The sequence below is a fragment of the Mobula birostris genome, unplaced genomic scaffold (genome assembly GCF_030028105.1).
Source record: "Mobula birostris isolate sMobBir1 unplaced genomic scaffold, sMobBir1.hap1 scaffold_1841, whole genome shotgun sequence".
NCBI lineage: Eukaryota > Metazoa > Chordata > Chondrichthyes > Myliobatiformes > Myliobatidae > Mobula > Mobula birostris.
The window spans coordinates 14,320-30,607 of record NW_027274888.1 but is presented as its reverse complement, the minus strand read 5'-3'; the positions used below and the strand labels follow the sequence as shown (position 1 = coordinate 30,607).

The window sequence follows — 16,288 nt, the reverse complement described above, 5'->3', positions numbered from 1 at the left end:
TGGCTAAGATGCAGGCACGTATCAGAGCAAAGAAGGCGGAAACGGGGGGCTGGAGAGCGCCACACTCGAGCGTGAGGTCGTCGTCGAGAACGGCGTAGCCGCAGAGGCGCTCCCCGGTCTCAGAGACTGTGGAACTGCCATCCACGTACAGAGTGAGCTGTGCCCCTAGAATGGCTGCATCTGAGAGGTCGGGCGCGGTGAGGTGAGGAAGTGGTTTCGTAGCAGAGAGTCATGAGGAGGCTCAGTCAACTCAGCAGGTGCCGTCTCTAAAAATGTAGCGGGATTGATGGTATCACAGTATGCAAATGTGAGGAGTGGGTTATTAAGTAATGCTATTTCATAACGGCTTAGTCCGGCCTGAGCCAGATGTTGGGTTTGGTTGCTGATCAGCAGCGCTACAAGGGCGTGGGACGAATACACTGTAACTGGCTGTTGGAGGGTGATGTTGGAAGCAGCCGTAATTAGGGAGTAAATGGCCTGAAGCACCTGCGAACAGCGGGGTAATCCCTGCACTACGGGGTCTAACTTAGTGGAATAATAGGCACAGGCCTGCGTCTGCCCCCATGAATCTGAGTGAGCACTGCAGTGGTGCAGCCATCTAAAACATTCACAAAAAGCGGGAAGGGGCGGTCGTAGAGCAGGCGGCCGAGAGCAGGCGCTCTCCAGAGGGATTTCTTCAATTTCTCCAAAGCCTCTCTCTGTTGCTCAGTTAGCTCCAGGGGCCACTTAAGAGCACTGGAAGCCAGAGGACTCAAATGTTCTGAACACAGAGCAACATTGGGAATCCACTTTCTGCAAACGTTTACCAGACCAAGGAAAGCACGCATGGCTTTCGGGGGAGATGGCAGGGGGTCGCAAGGATCGGGGATCACCCTTTCTGGAGTGAGCTGCTTTTCGGTTGCACTCAAAAGGGTTCCCAGAAATCTCACTTGCCTTCGGGTTCTGTTTACTTTTTGGGGCGAGATCATGTATCCCCATGAATGCAGAGAATTCAGAAGCGTATTGGTGTCCTGCACGTTTGAGGTTTCTGACGGGCTGGCCAGTCGGAGGTCGTCTACGTCCTGTATTACCGTAGAGCCCCCGGGAAATTGTAAATCTCTAAGCTGCCTATGCAATATCTGCGAGAAAATGTAATAGGTTACTGCCACTAACCCGCTGACCAATTTGCTGTAACACACTCAAAGAAAATGTCGCAGATCACTACCAGTGATCCGCAGTCCAATCTGTTAGCACCGGCAGGCTTTAATATTCTCAATAATTCGTCGGGGACTCTAATCCCTTATCTTACCTTTGTCAGGGTCTCTAACCCCTCTTTCAACCTCTGGTACTCGGACGATCCTCAATTCGGGTTTCGGAAGGAGTCCACCAGAGGGTTACCCGCCCGCCAGCCGAGGGGATCGTGAAGGTGGGCAATTAATGAGTGAGGTCAAGGTGACTCATACCTTGTGGGCCCACCTGTCTCAGGACACCGCCACCGAGTCGACCGCTGACACCGTCTCACGAGAATTCGTCATTTTTGGACTGCTGGCTGGCTCGCCAAATTTTCGTACTGGATCGACCGATGCAAAGACAATTGTACCACAAAAACACTAACACACGTAATTCTTTTTCAAACCTTTATTCTCTACTCATAGCATGCTATGGGGGAAGTTACAGACTGATCTCCCAAAAGAGCCAGTCCGGACACTGCCCCCGAATTACACAATTCTCCAGAATTTATATCATTGATCAGGTAGCAGGAAATCTTACGATTACAAGTTTAGACAATATTGGAATCATTTCAATCACGTGCTAAGATTTAGATGTAAAATCATCATTGGTCAGTTAATTGTAATTATTTTAAGCCAAAGCTAGCCCATCAGTTCCTCATTTGGACCCTTCCCCTTTTCTCCAGAACATTCTAGCCCTTACACAATTCTTCCCATATTTACCTATATCTTGAGCTCCTTCTGCAAGATCAGATTGCTCCTTATTTGAGCCCTTGCCTGTCTTTAGAGAACAATGTCTAGTACGTCACCGGTTGCTGGGTAAAGCTTCTTTTTGACTGTCCAAAACAGTACACTAAGTCGCATCCAGGGCGATTGACCATTGTTCTTAGTCTATACCCCTATTTACCTACCCCTTCACCCCATCACCGTGCTCGATTATTGGATGCTTTGAAAATCCAACAAAAGGCAACTGAAAAGCGATGAGAATGTTAGAGGTGAAATATGAAGCAAACTAGCCAATAATATAAAGCAGGGCAGTCAGCGTTTTTCCCCAGTGAAATAAGGAGTGAAAAGGAGACAAGAGTTGATATTGGACCACTGGAAAATAATACTGGTGAGGTCGTAATGGGGGACAAAGAAATGGCAGATGAACTTAATGAATACCTTGCAACAGTTTTCACTGTGGAAGACACAGCAGGATTGAGTGACTTTGCTATTACAAAGGAAAAAGAGCTGGACAAACTCAAAGGTCTTAAGGTGGATAAGTCATCTGGACTAGATGGACTACATCCCAGAGTCCTGAGGGATGTTGAAGAGATAATGAATGCATTGGTCACGATCTTTCAAGAATCACTATAATTCTGGCATCGTCCTGGAGGACTGGAATATAGAAAATTGCACATTTAAGAAGGGAGAAAGGCAAATGAAAGGAAATTATAGGTCAGTTAGCCGAACCGCAGTGGTTGGGATAGTATTGTAGTTCCTTTTTCGAGGAGGAGTTTTCAAGGTACTTGGAGACTAATGATGAAATAATTGAATGCCAGCATGATTTCTGTAAATCAAAACCATGCCGAACAAACCTTTAGAGGTCTTTGAGGAAGTGAAAAGGAGGGTGGACAAATGAGAGGCAGTGGATATCATTTACTTGTATTTTCAGAAGGCCTTTGGCACAGGAGGCTGCTGAACATGATAAAATCCTATGGCATTACAGGAAAGATACTGGTATGGACAGAGGAATGGCTGACAGGCAGGAGGCAGCAAATGGGAATAAATAGGGCCTTTTCTGGTTGGCTGCCAGTGACTAATGGTGTTCCTCAGGGGTCAGTGTTGGGACTGTCACATTGTTTGCCAATGATTTAGATAATGTAATTGGTGGCTTTGTGGCAAAGTCTGTGGATGATGCAAAGATAGGTGGAGGGGTAGGTAGTGCTGAGGAAGCAATGTGATTGCAGCAGGACTCAGACGAATTGGAAGAAGTGTTAAAAACATGGCAGATTGAATACAGGGTTGGGAAAGATATGATCATGCATTTTGGTCCAAGGAATAATATTACTCAGTATTATGTAAATAGACAGAAAATTCACAAGCGCAGGGGGCTTAGGAGTTCTCCTGCAAGAGTCCCAGAAGGTCATTTTGCATTTTCAGTCGGTGGTAAAGAAGGGAAATGCAATACTGGCTTTTCTTTGAAGGGGAATAGAATATTTAAGCAAGGAAATAATGTTGAGCCTTTATAAGACACAAGTTAGGCCGTACTTGGAGATTTATCAACGTTTTGGGTCCCATGTCTCAGAAAGGAAGGTGGGATCTCATTGAAACCTACCGAGTGTTGAAAGCACTAGACAGGGTGGATCTTGAGCGGTTATTTCAGGTGGTGGTGATATCCAGGCTAGCGGACACAGTTTCAACATTGAGGGGAGATCTTTTGAACAGAGGTAAGGGGGAATATTTTCAGCCAGAGAGTACAGACCATGTGGAATATCCTGACACAGACTGCGGTGGAGGCTGTCTTTGGGTATATTTAAAGCAGAAGTTGATCATTGACCTTTATTAATCAAAGTATTGAGTATAAGAGCTGGAATGTTATGATGAGATTGTATAAGGCATTGGTGAGGCCAAATCTGAAGTATTGTGTTCAGTTTTGGTCACCAAATTACAGGAAGGATATAAATAAGGTTGAAGAGTGCAGAGAAGGTTTACAAGGATGTTGCTGGGACTTGAGAAACTCAGTTACAGAGAAAGGTTGAATAGGTTAGGACTTTATTCCCTGGAGCGTAGAAGAATGAGGGGAGATTTCATAGAGGTATATAAAATTATGATGGATATAGATAGAGTGAATGCAAGCAGGCTTTTTCCACTGAGGCAAGGGGAGAAAAAAAAAACAGAGGACATGGGTTAAGGGTGAGGGGGGAAAAGTTTAAAGGGAACATTGGGGGGGGCTTCTTCACACAGAGAGTGGTGGGAGTATGGAATGAGCTGCTAGAAGAGGTGGTAAATGCGGGTTCTTTTTTTTAACATTTAAGAATAAATTGGACAGATACATGGATGGGAGGTGTATGGAGGGATATGGTCCGTGTGCAGGTCAGTGGGACTAGGCAGAAAATGGTTCGGCACAGCCAAGAAGGGCCAAAAGGCCTGTTTCTGTGCTGTAGTTTCTATGATTTCTATGGTTTCTTCTTTCTATTTCCTGATTGATCAGTCCATCAAAGGATATGGAGAGAAGGCAGGTGTATGGGGTTGAGGTCGATCCGGGATCAGCCATGATGGAATGGCAGAGCGGAGTCGATGGGCTGAACGGCCTAATTCTGCTCCTGTGTGTTATGGTCACATCAAGATACACCCTGACCCCCTTTTCGAGTCAGCACTGCCTCCACTTGTCCCATTTAACCTGTCTAAACACGGATTGACTTTAGGACCCGGGGGAGCTCTGGACCCGCCGTTCACGGCTGCTGCTGAATCCGCGGTGTTTCTGTTCGGTTGTCAGACGCGGTGAACGAGTTAAAATTAATGGATCGATAATTCTCATCTCGTGTTTATTTCACTCTCCGCACATTTATATTTAGAAGGACTTTACTCCTGACGCCGGTCCCGGAACCCGACCCGTTTACAGACCCGGAGCGGAACCGGAGCAGATTCTCAGCCACTGGTTTACAATCCCAGTCCAGAAGAAAGGATAAAGTTTCCCCGTGAATTTATTCCCAGTGAAGGTGTGGAGATGGGACTTGGTCTCCGCGTTGTAAAATGAAACTCTCCCGGACTTGTAACTGAGATAAACTCCCACCCTCCCGGGGATGGGATCGGCAGGGAGACGGGACTCGGGGGAGAGGAGACCACTGAACACGTCACAATCCCGATGTAACACGTCATAATACCGCCCGATGACCCAGAATCCGGTCTCCGGACTGAGTCTGACCCGTCCCTTCCTCTCCACAGACTCTGCGGCGACTCCCAGACCCCAGACCCGATTCCCCGTCACCTCCACCTCCCAGTAATGTCTCCCCGATGTGAATCCCTCCGATCCCAGCACACTGGGACAGTCTGTGAATCTCATCCAGGTCGATAGCATAGTTTGAGTCATGGACCATCTCCAGGTCCCGGTCCGTCTCACACTCTTCCGATCCTCAGACACCTCGAGCTCCGGATTCGCCGTTTCCACATCCAGGGTGACAGAGACTGGAGGGAGAAGCAGAGAATTAGAGAGTCCCCGGGGATCACGGGGAGACTCGGGCAGCGCGGCCCCGGGGATCGGGGGGAGAATCGGGCAGCACGGCCCCAGGGACCGGGGGAAAGGCCGCTGCCCCTCAGGCGCAATTGGGTGGCCAACACGAACCTTTCCCGTGGTTTGACCCAACGAAAGCAGATGGATAACTAATGTCTCCCCAAAGGTTTTCTGCTGGACGGAGAGCAGAGGTTTCCCGATCAAACAGACGCAAAATGCTGGAGGAACCGAGCGGGTCAGGCAGGAGGTGTGGAGAGAGATGGACAGTCTACGTTTCAGGTCGACATCTTCCCTCAAGAACAGAAATAACCAGCAAACGAGTGCGGGAGAGGAGTGGATTAAGTTGGAAAGGGGGTGAGTTAATGGACTTAAACAGATCCACATCCCTGTCAAGATGAATTTAGAAACATTGTGACTGTACCCATTTCTGCAGTTGATCAAGGGCCCGGTGTAAACAGAGATAACCCTCTTCCCTGTCCACTGTACCATGAATTTTAGTGCCACCCACAAACCTACTAACTATGTCACCTACACTATCATACAAATCATTGATATGTATGACATACAACCGCGGCCCCAGCACCGACCTCTGCAGGTCACAGGCCTCCAGTCCTCTGTGTTTAAGAGACACTTGGACAGACACTTCAATAGGCAAGGCACAGAAGGAGACTGACCAAATGCTGGCCAATGGGATGAATGTAGATGGATAAATAGGTCAGCACAGATGTGATGGGTCGAAGGGCACATTTCTATGCTGTACGTGATGGCTCTGTGAACTGAATGGATAAGAACCCCCAAACCCCCCTCTCCCTTCGGGTGCTGAGAATTCCAAACAGACAGTGACCCCTGACCCTTGACTTCTCAGATGGGGAAACATCCTCCCTGTATCCTGCCTGTTGAGCCCTGAAACAATGTTGTATTTCCCTGAGATCTCCTCTCATTCTTCTGAACAGGGAACAGAGAACATAGAACAGTACAGCACAGGAACAGGCCCTTCATTCAATGTTAACATTCATTTGTGAGTGTGAAGTGTGGAGTGGGGGAGTGTGAAGGTTCGAGACAGTAAAGGAGATGATAATGGGAACCAGCAAGGGAGAGATAAACGGCAGATTGAACCAGAACCAGGTGTGGGAGGGGTGGAAAGCCTGTGGGTGAACTGTGTGCGTAGACGTAACGAGAAGGTGGCGGGGGACAAAGATGGAGATGATGATCCTTTTGTCCCCTTTCCCACAACCCCATCACCCGCAGCCCCTCAAGAGGAAATGGGAGGAATTTTCAGGGACCCTTAAGCAACACATGTCCTGATGAAGTGTTTCAGTCTGAACTGTCGACTGTTTACTCTTTTCCATGGATGCCTCCTGGCCTGCTGAGTTCCTCCAGCATTTTGTGTTAGTTGCTGTACTTTAAATATACTCAATTATTTGGACTGCACAGCTGCCTGTGGCAGATTCACTATCCCGTGGACAGAGGAATTCCTTCTCATCTCTGTTCCAAATGGTCATCCTCTAGTCAGAGGCTGTGCCTTCTGGTCCTCGACCCCTCCGCTATACGAAACATCCTCCCAACTTCAACTTTGTCCAGAGAGGTTTCAGAGAGATCAGGCCGAGACCCTTCATCAGGACCTGTGTTGCTTGGGGAACAGCATCTGCAGATTTTCTCATGTTTCATATTTAAAGCTGAAGTTGATCGGTTCTTCATGAGTCAGGGTGTCAAAAGTTATGGGGAGGAGGTAGGAGAATAGTGCTGAGAGGGATAATAAATCAGCCATTCTTCAAGACTCCCATGAGTACAGGCCCAGAACCACCAAACACTCCTCATTCAGGGAATCATTCAGCCTTTCATTCAGGGAATCATTCTCGTGAACCTCAGAATTTTGAATTTTCTCCTTGTTAACAAAATCATCCATGCCTTTATTCCCTCTACCAAACGCACATGCGACTTCCCTACTGGATAATCCATCGATCACTTCTTTGCCCATTTTCCTGATCTGTCTTCCACAGCACGACTTGCCCATTCACTTCTTTCATATCCTCTGGAAACCCGGCCACAAAGGCATCAATTCTGTTCCAAATCCATCTTTGTCTATCTTGGCTTTGTGCTCCTCAAAGTATTCCAACAGATTTGTCTGGCAAAATTTCCCCTTAAAGGAATCCCTGCTGTCTTTTGTCTATTTTATCATGTGCCTCCATGTACCCAAAAGCTCGTCCTTAATACGAGACTCCAACATCTACCCAGTCACACCACATCCAGACTAACACACCTATAAGTTGTTTTCATAGAAAATAGGTTCAGGAGTAGGCCATTCAGCCCTTCGAGCCTGCACCACCATTCAGTATGATCATGGCTGATCATCCAACCCAAAACCCTGTACCTGCCTTCTCTCCATACCCGCTGATCCCTTAGCCACAAGGGCCATGTCTAACTTCCTCTTAAATATAGCCAGTGAACTGGCCTCAACTGTTTCCTGAGAATTCCACAGATTCACCACTCTCTGTGTGCAGAAGTTTTTCCTCATCTCGGTCCTAAAAGACTTCCCTTTTATCCTTAAACTGTCACTTCTCGTTCTGGACTTCCTCAACATCAAGAACAATCTTCCTGCAACTAGTCTGTTCAATCCCTTTAGGATTTTATACATTTCAATAAGATCCCCCCCAGTCTTCTAAATTCCAGTGAGTATAAGCTTAGTCAATCCAGTCTTTCATCATATGAAAGTCCTGCCATCCCAGGAATCAATCTGGTGAACCTTCTTTGTACTCCCTCTATGACAAGCATGTCTCTCCTCAGATTAGGGGAACAAAACTGCACACAGTACTCCAGGTGTGGTCTCACCGAGGCCTTGTACAACTGCAGTGGTACCTCCCTGCTCCTCTACTCGAATCCCCTTGCTATGAATGCCAGCATACCATTCGCCTTTTCCATCGCCTGCTGTACCTGCATGCCCACTTTCAATGACTGGTGTACAATGACAAACAGGTCTCGTTGCACCTCCTCTTTTCCTAATCGGCCACCATTCAGATAATAATCTGTCTTCCTGTTCTTGCCACCAAAGTGGATAACCTCACATTTATCCACATTAAATTGCATCTGCCATGAATTTGCCCACTCTCCTAACCTATCTAAGTCACCCTGCATCCTCTTAGCATCCTCTTCACAGCTGACACTGCCGCCCAGCTTCGTATCATCTGCAAACTTGGAGATGCTGCATTTAATTCCCTCCTCTAAGTCATTAATATATATTGTAAACAACTGGGGTCCCAGCACTGAGCCTTGCGGTACCCAACTAGTCACTGCCTGCCATTCTGAAAAGGTCCCGTTTATTCCCACTTTGTGGCCTGTCTGCCAACCAATTCTCTATACACATCAATACCGTACCCCCAATACCGTGTGGTTTAAGTTTGTACACTAATCTCCTGTGTGGGCCCTTGTAAAAAGCCTTTTGAAAATCCAAACATACCACATCCACTGGTTCTCCCCTATCCACTCCACTAGTTACATTCTCAAAAAATTCTATGAGATTCGTCAGACATGATTTTCCTTTCACAAATCCATGCTGACTTTGTCCGATGATTTCACCACTTTCCAAATGTGCTGTTATTACATCTTTGATAACTGACTCTAGCATTTTCCCCACCACCAATGTCAGGCTAACCGGTCTATAATTCCCCGGTTTCTCTCTCACTCCTTTTTTAAAAAGTGGGGTTACATTAGCCACCCTCCAATCCTCAGGGACTAGTCCAGAATCTAAAGAGTTTTGAAAAATTATCACTGATGCATCCACTATTTGTTGGGCTACATCCTTAAGCAACTGGGATGCAGACCATCTGGCCCTGGGTATTTATCTGCCTTTAGTCCCTTCAATTTACCTAACACCACTTCCCTACTAACATGTATTTCGCTCAGTTCCTCCATCTCACTAGACCCTCACCTGCTCTCCCTTCTTAAAGAGTGAAGTGACCTTTTCAGTTTTCAGTCGTCTTGAATGATTCAGAATCTAGTGTTTCTTGAAAGATCATTACAAATGCCTCCACATTCTCTTCAGCTGCATCCTTCAGAATACACCAGTGTAGTTCAACTGGTTCAGGGGATTTATTTACCTTCAGTCCTTTCGTCTTCCCACGTACTTTCTCCTTAGTAATAGCAACAACACTCATTTCTGTCCCCTGACATGCACGTTTCTGACAAACTTCTTGTACAGTATCTTCCAGTGAGGATTGACACAAAATACTAAATAAGTACCATTGTCATGTCTCTGTCTCCCATTCCTACCTCTCCAGCCTCATTTTCTAGGGGTCCAATAGCCATTCTCACCTGGCTTTTACTCTTTACATTTTTGTGTTCTCTTTTTCATTGTTGGCTTGTTTTCCCTCATATCTTATCATTTCTCTTCTGATTGCATTTTTGTTACTTTCTCTTGGTTATCAAAACTGTCTCTATTCTCCAACATCCTGCTAATTTTTCCAACATTGTATGCCCTCTCTTTCGCTTTTATGCTGCCTGTGACTTCCCTTGTCAAACACAGTTACCTCATCCTCCCTTTGGAATATTTCTTCATATTCGGGACGTGTCTATCCCGTGCCTTCCGAATTGCCCCCAGAAACTCCAACCGTTGCTGTTCTGCCATCATCCCTGTTCTTGTCCACTTCCAACCTACTTTGGTTAGCTCCTCCCTCATGCCTCTGTCATTCCCCTTACTCCACTCTAATACTGATACATCTGACTTTATCTTCTCCCTCTCAAATTGCGGCGTAGATTCTATCATTTTAAAATCACTGTTTCTGTAGGGTGATTTTACCTTAATCTCCCTAATCATATCTAGTTCATTATACAAATCCCACTCCTGAATTGCCTTTTCTCCCATTGGGCTCAACTACAAGCTGTTCGAAAAAACCACTTTAGGGGCATTCTACAAATTCCCTCTCTTGGGATGCAGCACCAACCTGCATATTGAAATCCCCCATTCCTATTACCACCCTGCCCTTTTTACATGCCTTTTCCATCTCCTGGTGTAATTTGTATCCCTTTTCTATCCAGGTCACTATTTGCAGGCCTGTATATATAACTCGCATCAGGGTCTTTTTACCCTTACCGTTTCTTACTGATGCTGTAGCACTGGTACCCACAAAGATTCTACATATTCCAATGCGATGTCACCTCTCTCTAAAGATTTGATTTCATTTTTTACCAACAGAGCCTCCGCATCCCCTCTGCCTACCTGCCTGTCCTTTGAACACAAGGTGTATCCTTGGACGTTGGGCTTCAAGCAGCATCTCCTTTCAGCCTCAACTCAGTGACGCCAACAACGTTATACCTGCCAATCTCTACCTGTGCTACAACATCATCTACCTTATTCCGTATACTGGAGCATTCAAATATAACACCCTCAGTTCTGTATTCATCAGCCTATTCGACACTGTCCACAGGAACTTAAGCAAGGTCTTTGATGTTGATGACAGACTACACTGGGGGTATTGTGTGCATTTCTGCTGCCCCGACTCCGGGAGGGGTATGATTACAATGGACAGAAAGCTTCAGGGTGGAGAGGGTGGTGTTACAAGGTCTGGAATGCTTGGGTTAAAAAGAGACAGACTGGATGTGCTCGGGCTAATTCCCTGTAGTGTTGGATGTTCAGTTATTCAACTCTATAAAACCATAAGAGGCCTAGACGTAAAAGGACATAATCTTCTTACCCAGGACTTAAGAGTAGAGAATTTGCTGTCAGTGGAAGCTGTAGAAACATGTGTAATTAAAATATTTTAAAATACATTTAGACATTACACAGAGGGATATGGGAGAAACACTCACAAACAGGACATGCTCAAGAAGACATCATAGACTTGCTGATGGATGAAGTGGGCCGTGGGTTCAACATCTGTCAAACCCTCCCTGATCATCCTCCTGAGGAATCTCACCCCGGAGTCTGTCTGTGAACTGTTGATGTGACGTTACGTCAGAGGGCAGCTCAGTGCACAGAATAGACAGACTGGGTAAGGACGGCAGATTTCATTCCGGAATAGGAATTTTGACCTGTCTCTTTGACCGTGTGTCACACTCTGATGGTCTGTGTGTGTTATGGTGTTATTTGCTTTCACACCCTACAATATCATAAAATCAGTATTAATTTCGCAGCTCCTGTGGTAGGATTCCATCTCATGTCTTGGCGTGTCAGTGCAGTGGCCTGGGATCAGGACCCAGTGGTTCATCTGCCAGTCCCGTGTATTGGTTGTATTGTGACCCTGTGCTGGTGTGTTCAGGGGTCTGACATCTCCAGCTGACCATGTGACAGTGATGCCTCCCAGTCAGTGCGGCTGATGTGGAATAAACTTCAGTTCCCCTTCAGTCCATTATTACAGCCAATCTTTCCTTTGAATTAGAACCTAATTGTGTCTTATAAACAATGAATAATGAATCTTTGTAAGTTTTACCTCGATAATTGGCATCAAGTGTTTCTCTCAGCATTGTGTTGAACAAATAGAGGTGATCGAATTTTTCAATTGGTAGGGTCTCATCTGTCACTGTCAATTCCTGGATATCATCATTAACCCTGTAAATATCAAACTGCTGGTTATAAACTGCAAATTTGAACGATTTTACAAATCCATACAGGGTTTTGGTAAAGAGCATGTCCTACCTCTTGTTCTGACGAGCTTCCTCCTGAAAGGAATAAAACACAAATCTGAATAGACCGAGACTGTCGACATCCTGAATTTCATCTTTATCATTACAAGGTGTTGAAAATTCCCACTCCTGCAGCCAGTCACACACACAGACAATACAGAACCAGGGTTTAAATTACAGGAAAGGTTTCTGAAAGCTAGGCCATTATTGAGAGGATGAAACTTGCAAGGAAGACAGGACAGGTTGTGATTTTTTATCTGGACAAGGTGTTAGAATGATGAGATGGCGGAATTCAAATCAGTGATGGATTTGATAATGAATCCAATATGAAATTTAGTGAAGAGGATGTGGAACTCACTGGCACAGGAGTGGTTGAAATGGAACAGCAGAGATTGAATGTCATGGGTAAACTAAATAAATAGATGAGGGACCGTGGAGTTCAGAGCACTGTCACTGGGTGTGGTGAGTAGGTGGGAGGAGGCTTGTGAAGCAGGGAAATTGATAGCAGAATATGGGCAGAATGGCCTGTAAATGATGGAAAATGGTATAGAATCCTGTGTGAAACTTATCTGAAAAAATAAAGAGTCTGTGAATGTTTTTGTAATCTGACGGAAACCGGATATGGAGGATAAATCTGATGTGTGGGTCACATTGTTTGTTCTCAGTGACTGACAGAGAGACCCTCACACCCACCGTACCAGACACACTCACAGTCTGTGACTGGAACTGTGTGTCAATGTGAGATTTAGAGAATATTTAATGTGATAATCAAAGACACAATCAGCAGCTCTGCATTATAATCAGAGTAAACCATTTCAGAGAAGATTTGATTCTGTCCTGTGATGTACAGAAGTTGTGGAAAGTCCAGTTTTGGGACAATGGTAGCACTGAATAGTTGTATCAATTGTCTGGTGAGACAGTTTACTGCCATTTGTAAATGTTGTGTGTAGGAGCAACGCATCTGTTTTCTCTCTGCATTGTATTCTGAGTTACATGGTTATTATGGCAACTAGTCACGTGAGTGGGGTGTGGTAAAAGGAAAAGGTGAGGTATTAGTACTTTGTTCTGGGCTGTTTTGAGCTGCGGACAGATGGATGGCATACCTTTTGTTGACCAATTCGTTGCAGTTTAATTTACTATTAATAACGCTTAAGTTTCATCGCTTCAAGATTGTATGTTGCTATTGAAGGATCGAATATATATCTTCGACATTTTGGAACGTGATTATTGGAGTGATCGGGAGGTGCAACATACAAGTGTAACAATCTGTGCGAGGTCGCCAGCAGCGGCAACTGATTTGTTAGAAATGGCCACTGTTTACTTCAAATATTCCACTGTTCATTTAGTGTCCTTTGACAGAAATAAATTGAAATATAATCCCTCACCTTGAGAAATATCACACTGTCTTTTTGATCCATCTGTTCCTTTAACTTAGTGATTTCCTCCTGAATTATCCTTATATTCTTTTGAATCTCACAAAGATTTTTCTCCATTGGATTGAGAATCCTCTTCTCTTCTTCCCTGAGATCCCTGAGTAAACTTTGCTCTTTCTCAGTGATAATCTGGCGCAGTTCAGCAAACTGGGATGTGATGTGGGTCTGAACGCTGTGTGACTGTTTCTGTCGAATAAAAGCTTAAGATAAATTTACTGTATTGCTGTGTTCTATTTCCTTATGACATTAAGGTGACCATTCGGTCTATTGAAATCCATGCTAGTTCTCAGAGCATTCCCGTCAACCCCGTTCCCTCACAATTTCCTGAAACCTATTTCCCTCATTGACCCATTAACTCCCATGTGATTCACATACAGCATTCCCAAACTTCACGGGGTTAATTGCAATTAACCATTTTTCCAGTCTGTCCTTGGGATGTGTCTGAAACTGTCCTGGTCACAGGGGAAACTTGCAAACTCCACACAGTCAGCACCAGAGGTCAAGATCTAACCCGGGTCACGGGAGCTGCGATACTCTGCTGTTGTACATTAAAGGGAGCAAAACTATCCATTAATATCAGAAATTCCGCTCAGGAATCCTCACCCGAACTCTGGAAATCTTCTCTTTCTGTTGCTGCTCCTTTTCCTGGAAGTCTGACTTTTTTTTTTGTGAGAGAGTCTAAGGAAGATTTAAGTTGATCCTGGAAGTCAGAGAGCGAAGGAAATAGAAACAAAGATACAACAAAAGAAACAGGTGATCAAACACGATTATCGCACAAAATGCCGGAGGAACTCAGTGAGTCAGGCAGCATCGACGCAGGGGAAATAAACAGTCAGTGCTTCGGGATGTGACCCTTCATTGGGACTGGGAAGGAATGGGGCAAAAGCCAGAATAAAAAGGTTAAGGATGAGAACCAACTGGCAGGTGAAGGTGAGACAACGTGAGGGGGATCGTGGGGGAGGGTGATGAAGTGAGAAGCTGAGAGGGGACAGGTGGAAGAGGAAAAGAGCTGAAGGAGGATTCTGATAGGAGAGGGGAATCGACCATGGAAGAAATGGGAGGAACTGGGGCTGTTTGAACCCTGAATGGTGACGAGGGAGGAGGTGTTGGAGTCAGGTGTAACGCTTGTCCCGCTTTCAGGAATCAATGCTAGGAGGGAGATCAGTGGGTCGGAGCGAGTGGATAAGTGAGTTACGTAGAGTGCGGAGAGCTGTTGGGAGTGGGTTGGGGTGGGCTGTGGGAGGGAAAGATGTACCTGTGCTGAGTAGGACAGGTAAAAGGAGGATGGGGTGAATATCAAATTCGGGATAGTTTTACCTTGTAGATGTTAACAGCTTCTTTAATCGGCAGGAAGCGGTGCTCTCGGTGTTCCTGCGCAACTGCACAGATCAGACAGATCAAAGTCTTGTCCGTTTCACAAAACAGCTTCAGTTCTTCCTTATGTTCCTCGCAGTGAAGTTTACTTTCCTTACCTTTTGGATTCAGGTTTAGATTTCGAGCTTTTTCAGCCAGATTTGCTAAGGCCCGATTGACCCTGAGGGTGCGGTCAGCAAACACCTCTCTACATTCCGGACAGGAGTTTCTCTCCTCCCTTTCCCAACACCGTGTGATACAAGAGCGACAGAAGTTGTGCCCGCACTCCAGTATAACCGGATCGGTGAAGAACTGCAGGCAGATGGCACAAATTGCCTCCTCGGTCCAACTCTCGGCCGGTGCTTTCGAAGCCATGTTAACTCCCAGCACTTCCTGATTCAGAACGCTTTCACTTTCGGGGAGCTGCCGATCCCCTGCAGTACCGCGATTGTCCACTACACGCGCTGCAGTCTCAGGGAATGAACATTCTGCTGTTGGAGGTGTTCACTTGGAAGTAATAGTGGTAATTTCCATCACAGGGTGAGATCAGCAACACACTAAACAGGTCTGAACAGAAATAAAAACTCGGCCATGGACTGCCTAAGACCGGCTGCGAAAGGAGGGGCGTTGGGCATGGGGCTTCTAACCTCCCATCCCGAAAAATGGCAGTGCACAGAAATGTCAAACGATCCTCCAAAGGCCCCATCCCTGGGATCGGAAGGACCTTCCCGGAAGATGATTGAAGTCATGTGATGAAAGGAGAAGCCACAGGGCCGATCAACCTTCGCCCTGGACAGGGGACTCTGGCAAGATGCTGGTGGGGGCCTATGCCCCGGTAGGTGTGATGGGCTAAAAAAAGAAGCAGAACAGAAATGCAGCCGGAGTGAAGAGCCTGGTTCAGTCTGAGGCGGGACTGAAAGGGACAAGTTCTGAAAAGAGAGGCACAAGAGACTGCAGATGCTGGAATCTCGAGTCAGAAACGTGATGCTGGACTGACTGAGCGTGGCAGGCAGCATCTTGGGAGAGAAATGTATAATCGACTTTCCGGGACGAGATCCTTCATCTGGACTGTCTCAACCCGAAATTTCGATTGTCCGTTTCCCTCCACAGATGCTGACTGACTTGCTGAGTTCCTCCAGCAGCTCGTTTTTTTTTTTCTCCAAGTGTAAAGAGAGTCAGACTGAGGTATAAAACCGGGGTTAAGTAACTATTGCGAACAACTATTAAATTAGGTCATGCCATGAAAGTGGGGATGTGGAGAGAATATTGTGCTGTGACAAGACAGATGCTGTGGCTGCAGCGAAAAGTACAGGACTGGACATTCCACATCACAGGGTGGAAAACATTTTAGTCGGTGAAGTCCTGAAGAAACTTTCTGACTTTACCCATGTCTGTCCCAGCTTCAGTAAAAGACCAGTTTCCACAATTCTGGACAGAGCCCAGACGTTGATGTTTTTTTTTAT

General features: G+C 45.9%; 1 pseudogene; it reads right to left on the bottom strand.

Moving 5' to 3' along the window:
• Positions 1-4,171: 4,171 nt before the first annotated feature.
• On the bottom strand, positions 4,172-15,200 carry LOC140192621 (zinc-binding protein A33-like; annotated as a pseudogene).
• Positions 15,201-16,288: the final 1,088 nt, after the last annotated feature.